We start from the raw sequence: 6369 nt of genomic DNA on the forward strand, positions 1-6369 counted from the left end.
CGTATGCCAAATTCTGTTTCATGTAAATAAGAAACAAAATCAAATAAAACAGGCAAATCATTTTTGTGCGACGTCATTGGTCACCTCACATATATGCTGCTTAAAATTTCAGCAACCCCGACTTAAAACCCCTTCCCACATCCCTGCATTTGGAGTAATGCTGAAATCAGCTACATGCTTGACAAAATGAAGAATTAAAAAATTCTTCTGAAGTATATTCATTTTTTCAGCTAAAGTGACTTTAAAGCTGCAGTATGACAATGAGTTTCACGTTTACGTCACGTCTTATTCTGTGAGTTTATTGGCTGAAATCTGATTACTGTCTGACTCATGTAGACCCAGAGTTTCCCCATCTTCTGATTACTCAAGTGCATGAAAACACGCTGAACCAGTTACTGACACAGTCTGATTTTCAGCAGTTATCAGATTATTAAGTGCATGTAAATGCTGATCTCTAAACAACAGCAGCATCATAACTGTAAACTGACTGCACTAGCTAGCTGCTGTTTTGATATGTACAGGCTCTGACTTTACATACTGCTGTTTTTTGTTTATATGATGATTCCAAACTGTGAAAAACTACAGCTGATAATCTTCCTTCCATTACAACTGTCACTGAAGGTTGATCAGACTGGTCAGCACAGAAGAACACGCATCTCTCTAAATGAAAATCAGCAGAAAAAAGTTGCCTTTGTCTTCAAAACCTCCACACAGCGTGACCCCGCCCCCTAGCCCTAATTATCACACATATACAATGTAATATATGTGTGTGTATATATATATATATATATACACAAATACTTTTCATTTAATGTAAGTCAAAGGAACCAGAACTTGGGCTGTTTTTGTTGGTCCATCCATCATGAAATTTACACACAGTGTAAAGCCCAACAAGCATTTTTATATTATGCCAAAAATGAAAAACGACAAAAATGGAGATACAAGGTTTTGTTCTGACAGCAGCGAAATGATGCATCTCTCGGCTCAAACACGTTTGGGACAAACCAGCACTCAAGCACCAAACAGAAACCTGAGTTTGAGTGACAGACTTTATCAGAAAGTAGGCTATGATCCTCTGTGACTGCTGTGCGCTGAGAGGCGGCTCACATATTGACCACAAGCTGCCAATACCCAAACCCCCCGAGGCTGAAACGTGCACACAAACGCACACATACATACAGCTCGGCTCTGAGCTCCACTGTAGTCCTATTACTCAGGGAACTATAGGAATATAGTATTATAGTAATATAGTAATATAGTAAATACACTTTTTAAAAACACCATCAACAAAGCTCAGATTAAAAAGCAGGTGAAGTCAGAGAAAGAAGACGAGTGAGAGAAGCACTTAGCCGAGAGTGAAAAAGAGTGACAGACACTAAAATATTTATATTATATTTTTCTAGCATTTATATGTTTTCCTCCATAATATACAGAAAAATATATAAGTAAATATTTAACCATGTATCTTGGTATTCTGGAAAGTAACCCATAAATATTAGAATAAGTGCAAATAAACGTAAGTACAGTCAAAACATTTTTATTTACAATCAAACTTGTTTTTCTATATTGAATTTAATATGAAAAATTAAGCAATACAAACACTGTGTAACACATTTTGCCCATATGGTTTGACAATTTATGGAAATTTCAGGAAACTCAGAGAACTTGTGAACCAAAGCATTTCAGATATGGACATCAATGGGTTAAGGCTGCAATGACTAAATATGCAATGACTCCTGTTCTGATTGGCTGCCCTGTAGCGTACCTCATTCACCAATACCGTGCAGTAACAACACTCTTTACTACTTCAGCAAGGATGGGCGGGGCTAAACTGGGTGGTCATATGTTAACGTTTTTGAAACTTTAATAATGTTTACATACTAAACCAAATATTTTCAACAAGACTTTTTATTATTTTATATGCTAACAAAGACTAAACATTAATAATGAATCAGTAAATCCTACAAATTGTTTGATAACTAATATAAAATGTAATGTAGTGATGAGAGTAAGAAACTAAAGTGGAGTTTAAGGGGTTAAATATATTAAAAACAGAGCCTTGAACTGAACCTAAATGAAATGAGAGAGAGAGAGGGAGGGAGAGAGAGAGAGAGAGAGAGAGGATAACAGGGTCTACCTTGGCCGACCAGGCTGTGGTGGGGGTCCAGGCTGGCGCTCCGCAGCTCGCTGGGTTCCTCGCTCCCTCCATCTGCAGAAGAGGAGTGTGAGAAAGAGGACAGAGAGTGAGCGCGAGGAGGAGCTTGGAATCCTGGAGGCTGCTGGAGCAAGTAGGTCGTGTGCACGTCCAGCAGCCACGTCCTAGCCTGTAGTATCCCCAGCAGGGTGCTTGCGCACAGGCCTTCCACGCTCCTCCGGCTCGGCACTGAGCTGGACCTCAGAGTGGCGAACTGAGAGACGGAGGGCAGACGCCGCTTCTTCGTCTTCCCCATCTCTAGCTCGCTAACATAAAGACAGCCAGCTAATGTTAAGACTTGAGTTCGTCCATTGGAGGATAAAGCTAGCTGTGGATGGACAGCACAGTCACAAAAGTGACCACTGGTCCAGTCAGCCTGTCGTCTATCCACTCCTACTGGGATGCTGGGTGGAGGGGTGTGTGTGTGTGTGTGTGTGTGTGACAGTGAGATTGAGAGTTACTGTACAGTAGTCCCTAAGCATAAACAGATCGCTGATGGATTAGCATAGCGCTAGCGGTAGCAGGATCAATTACAGGCCCTGAGGGTGCAGAGCAGAGAGCAGAGGTCGATGGGAATCTGGCACGGTTCTCCTAGACAGCAGGTCTGACAATAGAAGGCCTCTTTCTGGTACTGGAATTAGCACCAAGATAGTCCTGAGGGGTCAGCAGCTTCTAAAGGTCTACAGTACTGTGCAGAAGTTTTAGAGAAAATTAGAAATTAAAAAGCTGCTTATCTGGTCAGTGAGTGAGTGTCTGCTCAGACAAAACACTAATATTATAATATATAATATTATAATATATACATGTATACATATATGTGTGTGTGTTTAGCCATATTAACATCCTAAGAGTATCACTACACTCTTAAAAAACATGGTTCTACAAAGGTTCTTCAGTACAGCTAAAGAACCATGAACACTCAAAGGACTGTTGCATGCTTAAATGGTCCTTTGCATGGTAAAATGGTTCTATAGACTGAAGAAGAATGTGTTGTACATGGTTCTATTGAAAAAGGTTCTATACAGCACCAAAAAGGTTCTGCAACTGTAGCAAGCTCAACACTGTGATAGAATCCAAACCCCATGATTCCAAACCAGGAGACTCAATCTGTTGTCTGGACAAAGTCAAGTTTATTTGTTGTGCGCACAGGTTCCAGACAGCCAGCCAGCCCGTAAGACAATGGACTGTCACAGTTTTATAGCTGGACTGATGCCAAGAATAGACCCAGCTTATACATGACAAGTGACAGGTGTGACAGACATGACCATATAACGAGAAAGACAACAATAGGCAGCCTAAAATACAACTTCTGCACATACACACACAACACCGTACATTTCACAACAATAAATTCCTTCAACTGTAACAATAACGGAACCATTCTGGTGCTATATAGAACCATTTTTATAAAGGTTGCCATGCGTGGGGCTAGAGGGGTATAAAGCCCCCCAGCATTGGGCTGTGGAGCAGTGGAACTGTGTTCTCTGGAGTGATGGAGCTCCATCCAATACCTTTGGGATGAGTTGGAGCGATCCAGAACTGACCATCCAACATCAGTACCTGACCTCACTAATGCTCAATCAAATCCTCACAGCAATGTTCAACATCTAGAGTAAAGCCTTCCCAGAAGAGTAGAAGCTGTTACTGCAGCACAGACTCACTATTAACACCTTCATTTGAGAAGAAACTCTGGAGTCGACAGACTTCTGGACGTGTATTGTATCCCCATGTGATCCTACTGTGGCCTAAAACGCTCTCCTGGATCTGGATGCTATACGTCTCTCAGTTACGGCTGAGATATATCGGGTCTAATGTGTGACTCATTTTAACCACTCAGCTTATGTTCAAGTGGCCACAGGCTTCAGCCGCCATAAACTGGCGAGTGGGTCGTTACCAGCTCAACACTAAAGTGCTACTCCATTTCCAGACAGCTGTAACTTAATGGCACTGCGGTCCGACAAAAACAGAAACTCTGAATGTTTAAGCTTGGAGAGCAACAAAATGTCTCCACGTCAGATTAAATAATCTCTTAAAGCAGCAATTTGGCAAAAAAAAACAATTACCACAAATGTAGTTAACTTGGCAAGACATGTTTGGTGTCTGAAGTCATTCTTTAGCTTTTTAGCGCAGGAGCTACGAGGCTAATGAGGCTAATGAGGCTACAACTAATGGAAGCCAATGACTTTCAATTAGCATCGTCAAAGTCTGCAACTAATATTCAATAACATTTAAAAAAACTGGATAATTCACATATTCAGTCGTTTGAATAACTGACATGTTAAGTCTAAACTACAGGGGCCGTATGAAATTATTATGCCATGCCTGTTACCTAGCAACCGACCATACGCACACAGTAGAAACGTAAACATGTAGTCAAAATAATCAAGTTAGCTAGCCAAACAGCTAACTACCGTTACTGATGTAACAAGGTAAAACTAAAGTGTGATAAACTGTAGGTTGTGAATACAGTGAGAGCGCCCCCTGCTGTTTGTCAGAGCGTCGCCGCTCCCCAGTTTCAGTCTCCATTTCCCAAACGCTTTAGCCGAGCGCGCTAACGTTACTCCTCCTAATAAACAGACACACGTTCAGCTCCGTCTCTCATTATTCACCACCATCACTGTAATATTTCATCATCAACATTAACACACGAAGGTGATCAGAGGGGCGGTGGAGATCGAGTCTGCAGCGTCTGAGATCTTTAAAACGCAGAGTTAGAAAAGAAAATCATCTCACAGTGAAAGCAGCGTTTTACAGTAGAAATAAATGGAGCTCATTATGCTGGTAGTGAACTATGCTGCTGACTCAGCTGCCTAAAAACCATAGAAACGGACCTTAAACAGAAGTGAGGACCCTGTTGAGGTTCATCCTAAAGTTAGGACAGGATTTAGGAGGTTTAGTCCAGTTAGGATGTTTGTGTGACACTGTTTTCTTATCTGGAGTTCATGATGAGATCATGAAGGTAGGAACTGTTATTCTGGAACAGATACTGTCCAAAATTCAGTCCGTACTGAAGTCGTCATTGAGACTAAACAGATTTCAGACTTCAGAAGTTTCTGTAATACAGCGCGTAGTTCAGTCCAGATAAGCCTCCTACAGCTCTGGACTGCTAGCTAACCATCTAGCAGGCTCTCCAATACATTTATTACTGAGAATTAATGAGAACACTTTTTTGCTAGTTGTCCAGAGCTGTTAACTCTTAAAACAAAAGATGGTTCTTCAAGGGTTCTTCAGTAAAAGGAATGGTTCTATTTAGAAGTTCTATATAAAGGCATTTCATGCTTAAATGGTTCTCTGCATGGTAAAATGGTTCTTCAGATTGATGAAGAATTTGTCATATATGGTTCTATATAGCACCTTTTTGAAAATGGTTCTATATAGGAGCAAAAATGGTTTTGCTTTTGTCACGATGTCAAGTTGGTAACAACAGAAGAACCATTCTCCATCCAAAAACCATTTAAGCATGAAATGTTTCATGGTTCTGAACAGCACCATTGCAATCTTTAAGCCTGTAGATCATTATATTTTATTCCAAAACTGAGGAAAATGTTGGTTTTTCCATAACATATACATATATTTGTCGAAGCAATAGGACTTTGACGCAGTTCCACTAAGAACCATTTGAGAACCCTTCTGGTGATAACGGGTTGTAGATGTCATCGGCTGTACTGATGTGATGACTGTTATCTTCAGCTCTAGGTGTGAATGTAAATAAAGAAAGTGAGTCTTCGTTCGGCCTCTTATCTCCCCCCTCGGCCGCCGCGCTCCCCTAATAATGGGAAATTGATCTTTGCGGTGGTAAATTTGTGCTTGATGCTTTGTAACAAGACAGCAATTTCCCATAAAAAGAAACAGAGGCGTGCTACTGCTAAGCGCTCACAAGCCTGCCGGAGCTGATTTAGCATCACTCAACTGAAAAGCAGCGCATAAGCATTCCCTCACTTCTCATCTGCCTGCGCAGCGTTTAGGAGCGACGCTCCACGCTGCTCTGCAAGTTAGCGGAGGTGCTAAAGCGAGGTTTAAACCCAGGACTAGGACAGACTGGGAAATGAGGTTGCTGCTAGCCGCTAGCCAGGCTAATGCAGGCCTGACTTTATTGCGCTATGCTACAGTGTCCGGCCCCAAGGCTACTAATATTGAGCTGTCGATGAGCCTGATCTTTCCACCAGCTCTCAGGG

The 6369-nt window shown here is 41.5% G+C and overlaps 1 long non-coding RNA gene across 1 annotated transcript in view; it reads right to left on the reverse strand.

Moving 5' to 3' along the window:
- Positions 1-2162: 2162 nt before the first annotated feature.
- The window catches only part of LOC118809807, a 51909-nt gene continuing 47702 nt past the window's right edge, over positions 2163-6369 (reverse strand). The window contains exon 3 of the long non-coding RNA XR_005007386.1: positions 2163-2209. This is a non-coding gene — a long non-coding RNA (uncharacterized LOC118809807). The remainder of the gene's footprint in view (positions 2210-6369) is intronic.

The sequence above is a fragment of the Colossoma macropomum genome, unplaced genomic scaffold (assembly GCF_904425465.1).
Source record: "Colossoma macropomum unplaced genomic scaffold, Colossoma_macropomum, whole genome shotgun sequence".
NCBI lineage: Eukaryota > Metazoa > Chordata > Actinopteri > Characiformes > Serrasalmidae > Colossoma > Colossoma macropomum.